This window comes from Heptranchias perlo, chromosome 14 (assembly GCF_035084215.1).
Source record: "Heptranchias perlo isolate sHepPer1 chromosome 14, sHepPer1.hap1, whole genome shotgun sequence".
In the NCBI taxonomy this organism is placed as follows: Eukaryota; Metazoa; Chordata; class Chondrichthyes; order Hexanchiformes; family Hexanchidae; genus Heptranchias; species Heptranchias perlo.
This window is the reverse complement of record NC_090338.1, coordinates 7,691,051-7,705,581: the sequence shown is the minus strand read 5'-3', so window position 1 is coordinate 7,705,581 and position 14,531 is coordinate 7,691,051. Positions and strand designations below refer to the sequence as shown.

The 14,531-nt window shown below is 44.7% G+C and overlaps 1 long non-coding RNA gene across 1 annotated transcript; it reads right to left on the bottom strand.

The window, feature by feature from the left end:
- Positions 1–1,171: 1,171 nt before the first annotated feature.
- Positions 1,172–14,531, bottom strand: LOC137332038 (uncharacterized). The gene is made up of 3 exons (XR_010965560.1): positions 14,406–14,531; positions 14,128–14,213; positions 1,172–1,843 (listed from the first exon to the last, which is right to left on the bottom strand). It is a non-coding gene; the product is annotated as an uncharacterized lncRNA (long non-coding RNA).

Below are 14,531 nucleotides of genomic sequence, written 5' to 3'. Positions count from 1 at the left end.
ACAAATTGGCTGCCGCGTTTCCTACATTACAACAGTGACTACACTTCAAAAGTGCTTGATTGGCTGTAAAGCACTTTGGGACGTCCTGAGGTCATGAAAGGTGCGATAGAAATGCAAGATCTTTCTCTTTCTTCTTTCCATTTGTCTAGGCTCAGTTAGTAAGATATTAATAGACACTGAGCCATGCTGGTCACAAAGGCCTCAGACTTCATACCTGAGTTAGCTGATTTCAGCCAACATGTTGATAGGAGCACAATTAGTCACGGGGGAATAAAAATTAGCCAGCCTTCCTGCTCTTGATCGCTGTCCAGCGACCCCTGCTAGAAAGTTCCTGTCCATTAACATCGGATAAGAACAGATAAGAACAGTTTGAATAGTCTGCTGATGCTCATCGTCTAGATGTGATGCCACCACAGTTCGAATAGTCTGCTGATACTCACTGTCTAGGCTCATACATGAAGAGTGGCCATTTTGCAGGCTCCGTGAGTCTGTTCAGTGAGTAGTTGTCCATAAAAGCCCGCGGGGTTGGATCCTGGTCTGTACTCAAGTTAGCTGATCTAAGCTGGCATGGTGAGCAGGGGGTTACAGTCAATCACAGAACTCCTGGATGAAGGAGGGTAATAAACCAGAGTTCTCACTCCTGCCCACAGTCCAACAACTCCAGCTAGAAGTACACGTATGCAGATGTCCAGCAGAGGTTGAAATGGGCTGGCTGTGATACTCCCCCACATTAGAGTATCTTGCCAGCACTCATTGTAAAGGTTCACACGTGAACAATGGCTACTTGGGTGAATTACTGGAGGACCAACAGTGCCCATGGGACCGTGCCCCAACAATTCATCAACACCTTCAGGAGAGGAGTAACTTAGCAAGATCAGGAAGCATGCTAATGCCATCTTAGGTGAGGGACTGGAGGACAGTCAGCGCCAATGCAACTGTACCCTAGCATGAGTTATCACCTCCAAGGAGAGGAAGGGACATTATTTCTGAAGAGGAAAAATCTATCTACCTGACTTTGCTTGGCATTTGATGAATGTTCAGCCCCTCGACATGATTTTTTTCTTGTAAAAGAACTGGCAACAGCCAGCGATTGGAAGATTATACATTTTCACACGATCTCTATCATTCAGAGGGTGGAGGAAATTGTCCTTTTAACAAAATACAGTAGAAGTTAAAACAACACAATCCGATTTAATCGGAAACATGCTCCAGAACACACTCATAGAATCATAAATCATTGAACCATAGAGCACAGAAGGAGGCCACACGGCCCATCGTGCCTGTGCCAGCTCTCTGAAAGAGTTATCCAATCAGTCCCGCTCCCCTGCTCTTTCCCCGTAGCCCTGCAAAAATGTTTCCTTTTCAAGTATTTATCCGATTCCCTTTTGAAAGTTATTATTGAATCTGCTTCCACCGCCCTTTCAGGCAGCGCATTCCAGATCATAACAACTCGTTGCGTAAAGAAAAATTTTCCTCATGGCTTTTTTGCCAATTATTTGCCAATCACCGCTCGCTAAAATGATTTAAATGATTTTTTTTTTGGAACAGCGGCATGGATTCATCCCGAAAGCATCAGCGAGCTGAGAACCTTAACTCAAAGTTCTATCCAGTCCCGTATCTAGAGATAAAGTCAGTTTTGTCTTTTTCCCAAAGGTAGAGAAAGCATTATTTTGGTCCAATTCGCTAACTGGGTTCAGTTTACTGGACTTCAATGGTGCAGTTCCAGGTATGTAGACATTAAGCTTGTATCCAGTGGGCTGGTCAGGGTAAGAGTACTGGGGCCCGTATCTTCGCGTCCATCCATGACCACCAACTCCTGATGATACACCGACCCGATTGTTTTCTGTGTTTAAAAAAAAGAAATGGATTATCAGATCCCCAGTGAAGTCAAAAGTTGCATGGGAGGTAGAAAAAAATAATTTTGCCTGACCTCAGGGCATCCCAAAACACTTTACAGCCAATTAAGTGTAGCAACTGTTATAAATGCGGCAGCCAGTTTGCACAGAACAAGATCCCACAAACAGCAATGAGATAACGACCAGATCATCTGTTTTAGTGATGTTGATTGAGAGATAAATATTGGCCAGGAGAGAACTCCCCTGCTCTTCTTCGAATAGTGGCCATGGGATCTTTTACGTCCATCTGAGAGGGCAGACAGGGCCCCGGTTTAACGTCTCATCCGAAAGACGGCACCTCCGACAGTGCAGCGCTCCCTCAGTGCTGCACTGGGAGTGTCGGCCGAGATATTGTGCTCAAGTCTCTGGAGTGGGACTTGAACCCACGACCTTCTGACTCAGAGGCGAGATTGCAACCAACTGAGGAAATATAATTACAAAGAAAGACTTTTAAAATTTTCATTAAAACACAGATCATTGGGGGAGGATAGAAATGTTTAAAATTATGAAAGGATCGCAGAATCATACAGCAAAAAAGGAGGAGGGCATTCGGCCCACCGTGCCTGTGTTGGCACTTTGAAAGAACTACAGGGTAAATAGAAACAGATGGTTTACCAGTAGTTGTAGGGTCTAAAACGAGGGGCCGTAGATGCAAGGTTAAATTCAAGTGATTTAGAACAGAGGGCGGGAGAAACTTCTTCACAGAGAGATGTGAGGCTGCGGAATTCACTTCCAGGGTTGGTGGTTGAGGCAGAAACTGTGTCAACATTCGAGATTAGTTGGATAGGTGGATGAAGGAAAAGGGTTTGAAGGGATATGGGAGCAAGGAGGGTGAATGTGATTAGGACTATCTGCTTGCGTGGAGGGTAAACACAGACGCGGACTGGTTGGGTTAATGGTCTGTTTCTGCGACTTCTATGCATTTTTTGGTTGCAGTTCTTTAACATGCAGTACTCCACGGTGTCCACTAGGCGGCACTGCTGTAGCCTTAGCCTTAAAATGTAGTAGCAGATTTCCGCCGTTTGGGGGCGCTGTTGGATCAGGCAATGATTTAAAGGGTTTTTTTCCCCTTAAAAACATAAATTCCATGTTGAACAGAGTGAGTCGTGTCCTGTTATCTTTAAGCACTTTTCTGGTTTTGCTTTAGATTTGTCAGGTTAAGGGGGAGACCGCCTGAATTAATGCAGGAAATGTGCCCAAAAAAAAGTTTGCCAAAAGCATGACCTCAAAATGCATCAAGGAATGTTGCATGTGAGATTATTGTGTCTCCTTCAGGCCAATGATTCCATGAAAATGATTGAATACTTTCGCCTGGAAAGCATAAAAGGTATGGATGCAGCTGAGTGGGACATGGCCCCATGGACCCTGGTAGATTGCTCCCATTCGTTCACTTTCAACCTGTGTACAGTCTAGTTCTATAACTATTACAGTGTAGCATTAAACCCCTGATCATTTATGTTCCAATCTACATTATTGGTCTATTATTATTATGCAAACCCCCACTCCTTTCCTTTCGCCCCTCCATTGGCGGCTGTGCCTTCAGCTGTCTAGACCCTGGAAATTCCCTCTTTAAGCCTCCACTCCCCACCTCTCTCTCCTCCTTTAAGACCCTCCTTAAAACCTACCTTTTTCCCTGGTCCCTTCTGGAAATTATCACCATTAAATAGTTATATGTGCACAAAATACAGTTATGCTTTGGGTATGGCTGTGTAATAGCAGATGAAATTTAAGGCAAAGAATTGTGAAGTGATTTATTTTGGTAGGAAGAATGAGGAGAATCAATATAAACTAAATGGTACAATTTTAAAGGGGGTACAAGAACAGAGAGACCTGGGGGTGCATATACACAGGTCATTGAAGGTGGCAGGGCAAGTTAAGAAGACTGTTAAAAAATCATACGGGATCCTTGGTTTTATAAATAGAGGCATAGAGTATAAAAACAAGGAGGTTATGCTAAACCTTTATAAAACACTGGTTAGGCCTCAGCTGGAGTATTGTCTCCAATTCTGGGCACCGCACTTTAGGAAGGACGTCAAGGCCATAGAGATGGTGCAGAAGAGATTTACTAGAATGGTACCAGGGATGAGGGACTTCAGTTAAGTGGAGAGACCGGAGAAACTGGGGTTGATCTCCTTGGAGCAGAGACAGTTAAGGGGAGATTTGATAGAGGTATTCAAAACCATGAAGGGATTTGATAGAGTAAATAAGGAGAAACCGTTTCCAGCGGCAGAACGGTCGGTAACCAGAGGACACAGATTTAAGGTGATTGGCAAAAGAACCAGAGGCGACATGAGGAAAACTGTTTTTACTCAGCGAGTTGTGATGATCTGGAATGCGCTGCCTGAAAGGGCGGTGGAAGCAGATTCAATAATAACTTTCAAAAGGGAATTGGATAAATACTTGAAGGGGAAAATTTTTGCAGGGCTGTGGGGAAAGAATAGGGGAGTGGGTCTAATGGGATAGCTCTTTCAAAGAGCTGGCACAGGCTCGATGGGTTGAATGGCCTCCTACTGTACTGTATCACTCTATGATTCTATGGTACTGGACTAAAAACCAGGATTTCAGGAGTTCAAATCCTACCACGGCAAGTTGTGAAAATTGAATTCAAGAAATCTCTGAGCTGGCACCAGTAAAAAAAGGACCACCAACGCTGCCAGATTTTTGTAAAAATCTAACTGGTTCTCGATTGTCCTTCAGGGAAGGGAACCTGCCACCCTTATCTGGTCTGGTCTACATGTGACTCCAGTCCACACTACATGGTTGACTCTTAATGGGCAATAAACATGGACTTGCCATTGTTGCACACATCCCAGAAACAAATAAAAAGAAATAGCTTGGGTTAAATTCTATGCTATTAGTCTTTTAGACTCCTAGATAGTAATGAATACTTACATTTCTATAGTGCCTTTCACATTGAAAAACACTTGTACACAATGAATTACATTCAACTGCTGTGATGGTTATTATGCAGGCAAATATTGCAATAGCAACATTGCAAATATAATCATTTGAGATGAATGAATGACCAGTTATTGCCTTTTTATCCCTCCATAGCCTCGCCCCTCCCTATCTCTGTGACCTCCTCCAGCCCTACAACCCTCCGAGATCTCTGCCTTCCTCCAATTCTGGCCTCTGGTCCATCCCCCACAACCTCCGCCCCACCATTGGCGGCCGTGCCTGGGCCCTAAGCTCTGGGAATTCCCGCCCTAAACCTCTCCACCTCTCTCTCTGCTCCTTTAAGACGCTCCTTAAAACCTACCTCTTTAACCAAGCTTTTGGTCAACTGTCCTAATATCTCCTTATGTGGCTCGGAGTCAAATTTTGTCTGATAATCGCTCCTGTGAAGCGCCTTGGGACGTTTTGCTACATTAAAGCTGCTGGATAAAGGCTGGTTGTTGTTGTTTTAGGTGGCATTTGGTTGAGGAAGGAATGCTGGTCAGGACACCAGGAGAATTCCTTGATCTTCTTCAAATACTGCCGTGGGATCTTTAACATGCACCCAAACCATCAAAACAAATAGATGGAGCATCGCTATTTTGTGTCTCATTCAAAGGATGACATCTCCAGCACTGCAGTACTCCATCAATACTGCCCTGAAGTTTCAGCCTGGGTTATGTATTCAGACTAACTCATCACCTTCTGTCTCAGAGGCACCAGTGGTGCCAATTGGGCCAGATTGACACACAAGTAACACTGATTCATTAAAATGCAAATTAGATAGATTTCATTCAGAAAATAACATCTTGGGATACAGTATATGAGCAACTTGAGACATGACGTGTCATGTAACGTGCTTGGGAACAATGGGGGATTTTGGACCTGTGGTTCCCCAAAGCTCTCCACCATTGAGGGTTTTCAGCACCTCATCTCTGGGTCTGTTGTAGACTAATTGATAGAGATTGATTGCTATGATTAGTCAACAACTCCAATATCATTGAATCATGTGACTACCAGGATAGTAGAAGACGAACTAGATGGACCTTGGGTCTTTCGCGTCTAGAAATTCCCATGTTCCTAAGTAACCACCTATGCCAGTTTCCAATTATTACAGGGATACAAGGACCTGATGCTTACCTATACTGCATTTATACTACAGCTAACAGCCTCAGACTGCCAGATGCAGTACAGATTGCAGTCAGGGAATACCCAATACCTGCCTGGCAGGAACCATAACTCTCTTGGTCAGGAACAGGATCTACATAAACATATGCCTCAGTATTGAGGGAGTGCCGCACTGTCAGAGGTGCCATCTTTCGAGTGAGACGTTAAAACGAGGCCCCATCTGCTCGCTCAGGTGGACGTAAACGATCCCACGGCCAATATTTTGAAGAAGAGCAGGGGAGTTCTCCCAGCTACCCTGCCAATATTTATCCCTCAACCGACATCACTAAAAAACAGATTACCTGGTCATTACTATATTGTTGTTTGTGGGATCTTGCTGTGCACAAATTGTCTGCCGCGTTTCCTACATAACAACAGTGACTACCCTTTGAAAGTGCTTCATTGCCTGAAAAGCGCTTTGGGACATCCTGAGGTCATGAAATGTGCTATATAAATGAAAGTCTTTCTTCCCTTTCTTTCTTTCTTTCATTCAGAGTTCCTCTCCCAGCAGTTAAAAATCAAACATATAGAGAGAACAGGCAGCAGTATAAGGTAACAGGAGACAGGAGTTACACTTAACAGGGTATCAAACCCAAATGGTGTGAGATGGCCTTCTGCAATATAGTGGCACTTATTTCGCAATGTAAATATACCTTTACTTGCTTTCTGGTCCCCCAGTGCCTCAAATTTAATGTTCTCACTCTCGCATTAAAATCCCTTCACAGCCTCAGCCTTCCCTACCTCCTCCGGCATGACAACTCCCTCCCGCCCTCCTCCCTTCGCCCCACATTGGTGGCCGTGCTTTCAGACAGCCATGACCCACACTCTGGAACTCCTTCCCTAAACCTTCCACCTCTCTCTCCTCCTTTTCAGACCTTCCTTAAAACCGGTCTCTTTGGCCAGGCCAAATCGTTCCTCCTAATATCTCCTTCTCTGGTTTAGGATCCATTTTGTCTTACACCTCTGTAATGCACCTTGTGAGTTTTTCCTATGTTAAAGACACTATATAAACACGAGTTGCTGTTGTGTTAGTTACTTAACCGTCGTCTTCCTCTGGGACTACACTGTTGGTAACAGATTTCTCTTTGGATAGAGGTGTGTGGATGACGAAACTATCACAAAACCTTGGCACTAATGATTTAGCTTAAAGGTATAATTTATTCCCACAAATGTGTCACACAGTTTGGTGTACTGAATTCAAATATGCCAATAGTCTATGTAGGCGGATTTGCAAGTTGTTCTGCAGCCTTGTGAAATTACAATAAATTACTATGGTTAAATATGACCTGTTGGTGACACTGTAATATTTCAAATATATGGGTTCACAAATTAAGTAATATTAACTGAATCCTAGATAATATGACTCCAAATAAATGTTGTTCTAAAGAGAGGGTTGAAACAGCATTGTGCAGTACTACAGTCCCCACCGCTTATAGAGTCATAGAGAGTCATAGAGTTATACAGCACGGATAGAGGCCCTTCGGCCCATCGTGTCCGCGCCGGCCATCAAGCCCTGTCTACTCTAATCCCATATTCCAGCATTTGGTCCGTAGCCTTGTATGCTATGGCATTTCAAGTGCTCATCCAAATGCTTCTTGAATGTTGTGAGGGTTCCTGCCTCCACAACCCTTTCAGGCAGTGAGTTCCAGACTCCAACCACCCTCTGGGTGAAAAAGTTCTTTCTCAAATCCCCTCTAAACCTCCCGCCTTTTACCTTGAATCTATGTCCCCTTGTTATAGAACCCTCAACGAAGGGAAAAAGCTCCTTAGTATCCATCCTATCTGTGCCCCTCATAATTTTGTGCACAAATAGTAGTGGGCGCATTCATCGGGTGTGAACATCCCCATCCTCAATGATGGCATAGCCCGGCATGTGAGTGCAAAAGACAACGCTGAGGAATTTGCAACCATCTTCAGCCAGAAGTGCCGAGTGGATGATCCATCTCAGCCTCCTCCCGAGATCCCCACCATCACAGAAGCCAGTCTTCAGCCAATTCGATTCAATCCACGTGATATCAATAAACAGCTGAGTGCACTGGATACAGCAAAGGCTATGGGCCCCGTCAACATCCCGGCTGTATTACTGAAGACTTGTGCTCCAGAACTAGCTGCGCCTCTAGCCAAGCTGTTCCAGTACAGCTACAAGACTGGCATCTATCCGACAATGTGGAAAATTGCCCGGGTATGTCCTGTCCACAAAAAGCAGGACAAATCCAATCCGGCCAATTACCACCCCATCAGTCTACTCTCAATCATCAGCATAGTGATGGAAGGTGTCGTCGACAGTGCGATCAAGCGGCACTTACTCACCAATAACCTGCTCACCGATGCTCAGTTTGGGTTCTGTTAGGACCACTCGGCTCCAGACCTCATTACAGCCTTGGTCCAAACATGCACAAAACAGCTGAATTCCAGAGGTGAGGTGAGAGTGACTGCACTTGACATAAAGGCAGCATTTGACCGAGTGTGGCACCAAGGAGCCCTAGTAAAATTGAAGTCATTGGGAATCAGGAGGAAAACTCTCCAATGGCTGGAGTCACACCTAGCACAAACGAAGATGGTAGTAATTGTTGGACGCTAATCATCTCAGCCCCAGGACATTGCTGCAGGAGTTCCTCAGGGCAGTGTACTAGGCCCAACCATCTTCAGCTGCTTCATCAATGACCTTTCCTCCATCATAACGTCAGAAGCGGGGATGTTCACTGATGATTGCACAGTATTCAGTTCCATTCGCAACCCCTCAGATAATGAAGCAGTCCGTGCCCACATGCAACAAGACCTGGGCAATATCCAGGCTTGGGCTGATAAGTGGCAAGTAACATTTGCGCCAAACGAGTACCAGACAATGACCACCTGCAACAAGAGAGAGTCTAACCACCTCCCCAAGACATTCAATGGCATTACCATCGCCGAATCCCCCACCATCAACATCCTGGGGGTCACCATTGACCAGAAACTTATCTGACCCAGCCACATAAATACTGTGGCTACAAGAGCAGTTCAGAGGCTGGGTATTCTGCGGCGAGTGACTCACCTCCTGACTCCCCAAAGCCTTTCCACCATCTACGAGGCACAAGTCAGGAGTGTGATGGAATACTCTCCACTTGCCTGGATGAGTGCAGCTCCAACAACACTCAAGAAGCTCGACATCCAGGACAAAGCAGCCTGCTTGATTAGCACCCCATCCACCACCCTAAACATTCACTCCCTTCACCACCGGCGCACAGTGGCTACAGTGTGTACCATCTACAGGATGTACTGCAGCAACTCGCCAAGGCTTCTTCGACAGCACCTCCCAAACCCGCGACCTCTACCATCTAGAAGGACAAGGGCAGCAGGCGCATGGGAACAACACCACCTGCACGTTCCCCTCCAAGTCACACACCATCCCGACTTGGAAATATATCGCCGTTCCTTCATCGTCGCTGGGCCAATATCCTGGAACTCCCTTCCTAACAGCACTGTGGGAGAACCTTCACCACACAGACTGCAGCGGTTCAAGAAGGCGGCTCACCACCACCTTCTCAAGGGCAATTAGGGATGGGCAATAAATGCTGGCCTCGCCAGCGACGCCTACATCCCATGAATAAAAAATGCGTGATCGTCATTTCCTCGCTGTACGTGATAGCCAGTATAACATGGTAGCGTTAATTTTGAGTTAATTTCAAGTACTGCGGTTTTGTTGTGTGTGAAATACCTTCACTTTTAGACCTGATGGGCTACTGTGTCAATGTAGTTGTTCTTTTAAATCATTCATTAAATAGGTTTGTAATCTGCCTTAACTCTTTGTCCAGTTTTGAGACTTTGTGGAGCTTGCTCTTCCTGTCATAACAAAAGTTTCTGTTTAGATGGTTGTTTGAAAAGAAAAGGCATGAAATGTATTTTTGTCCCTGGTGTAAATACAATTCCAAATGCTGGATTATTGCTATAATATCCCCACAATATGCTCTAAAGTAACTAGCTGTCTTATAGTTTCAATGTAAAGTGAATGAAATGCATTAAACATTGATTAAGCACAACTGACTGCAAACTTTATGATGTATCTCACTCATCAAAGCTGCCATAGCCTAAGGGAAGTGAAGTCTTTCTCAATAAAAGGCTCTTTTATTACAAAAGCAAACTACTGGGGAGGCTGGAAATCGGAACTAAAAACAGAAAATGCTGGAAAACACTTAGCAGGTCAGGCAGCATCTGTGGAGAGAGAAACACAGTTAACGTTTCAGGTCGATAATCTTTAGTCAACTCTTTTATTACATTCAGTGCACCTTAACGAGGTGCAAACTAACTGAGCACTTAAAACTCTTTAATTGGCAACTCTGAAATTGGTGTTAATTCAATTGGATAATGATTTTCGCATTTTGGCCGATATAAATGACTACCCATTTTTAATGCGGACGTTTTAAGTGGTGGGGACTGTAATAATAAACATGCAAGTACCTTTGAATGAAATCCCTATGTCCATTAGTTCAACACAGGAATTGGTAGCTAGCACACTGAAAACAAAAGTGCAGAATGCAGAATTGGTAAGGAGAGTGAACCAGATCTTGGGATGTATAGCCAGAGGCAGAGAATGCAAAACTCATGAGTTAATAAGGAATCTGCACAAGACGCTGATACAGCTACACTTGGAATACGCTATATGATTCTGTTCATTGTACTACAGCAGGGATACACTGGCACTGGAGGCAATGCAGGAAAACAAAGCCAAAGTTAAGGCATTTGAGCGATAATAAGATGTTGAAGTGGCTGGGATTGGTTATTCTGGAGAAGAGAGGGCTGCAGGAGAGATATTATTCAAATAGTCAAGATTCTTAAAGAACAGACAAATTCAACTCCAACAATTCGTTCAACAACAACTTGCATTTATATAGCACCTTTAACGTAATAAAACATCCCAAGGCGTTTCGCAGGAGCGTTATCAGACAAACATTGACACCGAGCCAAAGAAGACATATGGGCAGGTGGCCAAAAACCAAGATGTAGGTGTTAAGGAGTGTCGTAAAGGAGGAGAGTGTGATGGAGAGGTTTAGGGAGGGAATTCCAGAGTTTAGGGTCGAGACGGCCGCCAATGGTGGGGCAAAGGGAATGGGGGATGCACGAGGCCAGAATTGGAGGAGTGCAGAATTCTTAGAGGGTTGTAGGGCTGGAGAAGTTACAGAGATAGGGAGGGGCGAGGCCATGGAGGGATATGAACGCAAGGATGAGAATTTTAAAATCAAAGCATTGGTGGACCGGGAGCCAATGTAGGTCAGCGAGCACAGAGGGTGATGGGTGAATGGGACTTGATGCAAGGTAGAATATGAGCAGCAGAGCTTTGGATCAACTCAAGTTTATGGAGGGTGAAAGATGGAAGGCCAGCAAGGAGAGCATTGGAATAGTCAAGTCTGGAGGTAACAAAAGCATGGATGAAGGATTCAGCAGCAGATAAGCTGAGACGGGGGTGGAGTCAGGCAGTATTGCAGAGGTGGAAGTAGGTGGTCTTGGTGATGGAGCATATATGGTGTCGGAAGCTCATCTCAGGGTTAAATAGGACGCCAAGGTTGCAAACAGTCTCTTTCAGCCTGAGACATTGGCCAGGGATGGGGATGGCATCTGGTGAGGGAACATATTTTGTGGCGGGGACTGGAAACAATAGCTTTGGTCCTCCCAGTGTTTAATCAGAGGAAATTGCAGCTCACCCAGGAATGGATGTCGGACAAGCAGCCTGACAGCACGGAGGCAGTGGAGGGGACGAACATAAGATCATAAGAACATAAGAAATAGGAGCAGGAGCAGGCCATACGCCCCCTCGAGCCTGCTCCGCCATTCAATCAGATCATGGCTGATCTTCGACCTCAACTCCATTTTCCAACCCAATCCCCATATCCCTTGATTCCATCAGTGTCCAAAAATCTGTCGATCTCAGTCTTAAATATACTCAACAACTGAGCATTCACAGCCTGCTGGGATAGAGAATTCCAAAGATTCACCACCCTCTGCATGAAGAAATTTTTCCTCATCTCAGTCTTAAATGTCTGACCCCTTATCTTGAGACTATGCCCCCTAGTTCTAGACTCTCCAGCCAGGGGAAACAGCTTCTCAGCATCTACCCTGTCAACCCTCTTCAGAATTTTATATGTTTCAATGAGATCATCTCTCATTCATATAAACTCCAAAGAATATAGGCCCATTCTACTCAATCTCTCCTCATAGGACAACCCTCTCATCCCAGGAATCAATCTAGTGAACCTTTGTTGCACTCCCTCGAAGGCAACAATATCCTTCCTTAGGTAAGGAGACCAAAACTGTACACAGTTCTCCATGTGTGGTGGTGGTGGTGAGGTAGTGTTGGGTGCGTACATGTAAAGCTTGATGTTGTGTTTTCGGATGATGTCGCTGAGGGGCAGCATGTAGATGAGAAATAGGAGGGAGCCAAAGATAGATCCATGGGGGACTCCAGAGGTAACGGTGTCCCAAAATGCCTGTCCAATTCCTTCTTATGATTGCTGATGTTTCTGGTTTCAGTCACCTTGTAATCATTCACCACCCTCTGTGTAAAATAGTCAGATGCCATCTTCCCATTCACCATCTTCCCTCATCTGAGCTTCATCCCGTGCACCCTTGTCTTTCTGGGGCTACCTCAAACAGTTACTTATTTGTCCCTACCCTTAAGGATCTTGCATTCCCTCAATAAGATGCCCCTTTCAACCTTCTCCAGTGTAAAATATATGCATGACTCTAAATCTCACCACATTCATTTCATTCCACTGTTTTCGTTACTTATGATCTCGTTATTTTATTGAACACTGCTTGTATTAACATAATCAGGGCGGTCGTGCAGAATTAGCTGGTTTAGAAGTGACAAATGCTTTGGCTGCTAGCCCTTGTTGGATTGAATTACTAGCCACGGGAGAGACGGAGAGAGTGAGAGAGATCCAGAGAGAGACAGAGAGTCACAGACTCACATAGAGGGGGAGAAAGACAAAGGGGAGGGGTAGGGCGACACAGAGAGAGATACACACATACAGAGGGAGAGCGACAGAGAGAGAGAGACAGACAGGCAGAGAGCACTTGGCTCCTCCTGTGCCGCTGGTGAAGCAGGACTTGTGTCCGCCTGCTGCACATGGCGATTGGCAACACATCACTTTCTGTCCGCGTTCTGCAATCCTTAATAATCTACAATGTCGAGCAGGAGAGGGGAGACTTTACAACACTCGTTGTGGGGACTCTACCGCCCCTCATGCAAGAACAACAAAAAACGGAGCAACTGTAAGCAGGTCATTTTACTAAAACCTGGCCCGGGCAGGAGAGGAGTCTTTAATACAGTTACACATTCTCTCGGGTTGATACACATACAACAATTGGGCCAGGAAAAAAGACAATATCGCTTTAAATAAGTAATAATTTAACTAATGGGTGTTAAATGTTTTTTTATGGGCTCCGCTCTGTGTCATATTCAGTTCCCTCCTTCTCTGTAGCAGGGCAGTAGAGACAAAGTCTCAGCAATGCTCTGCTTGAGGATTTGTGAAAACACTGAGAAATCCGCACACGAAACGAGCAGTTCTCAGGGGGCGAATCAACGTATCGCCAGTAAAATCAGACCGAGTTTCATGGTCGATCCGCAGAATAAAATCTTGCAACTTTATCTCGTGTAAAAAAAAATGTCCCTGTTCTCGGGGACAAAGGACCGGGCAAGAAATACGTAAATAACGAAGTGGTTAACTTGTACCGACTGAAAACAGAATAATGTGCAGGTGACAGAAAATACATCAACAATATTATATAAATAATAATAATTACTGACATAGGCCAATAATGAAACGAACTCGCTCCTCCCACACTCTCATTTAGCCGCTGATGTGAGCGACAATAAACCGGACTCTTGAAATAAAATGTAAAATCATTGTAAAACCCAGAAGAATAAATGGCAAAGTAAATGTCGCTATATTTATGGAATCCTCTATATGTCATGCGTTAGACCCACGGGTCGCTGAAACAATAATTAAACCCGCTTTAACAAGTAGTCACGTTAAGGTGTGTCAAATATTTGCATTAAGATGTATGTATTTATAATAACGGACGCCCATTAGTGCGTGGGATTTTAATACAGGCTGTCTTCCCTTAGTCACCCCTCCCTCCCCTCAGTATTCACCGGTTGGTGTGGTGACCGCTGGCCGCACTTTGCCTGACCCCATCTGGCCATCTCTCCGGACTCCCGTCTCCTCCGGGTCCCGTGAGCTGTGAATGGACATAAGAACCTCAGCGTGAGACTGGGTATGAGAGAGAGACAGAGAGAGAGAAATACAAAGTGTAAGAGACCTTTTTTTTAATCAAATAACAGCAATAATAATAATATAAAGCGAAACCAAAAACTGAGACATGAGCTAAATCCATGGAAATGTCAGTATGAGTTGAGGAAAGGTTTAGTACCTGCTGTCTGTATTTCTCGGGAAAGGAGGATAATGACAATCAGTGTTTTGTTGTTTAACCTGGAAAACATAACACGGCCTATTTGTTATGTCTTTACTCGCCAATGCAGACACAACACATGAAGCT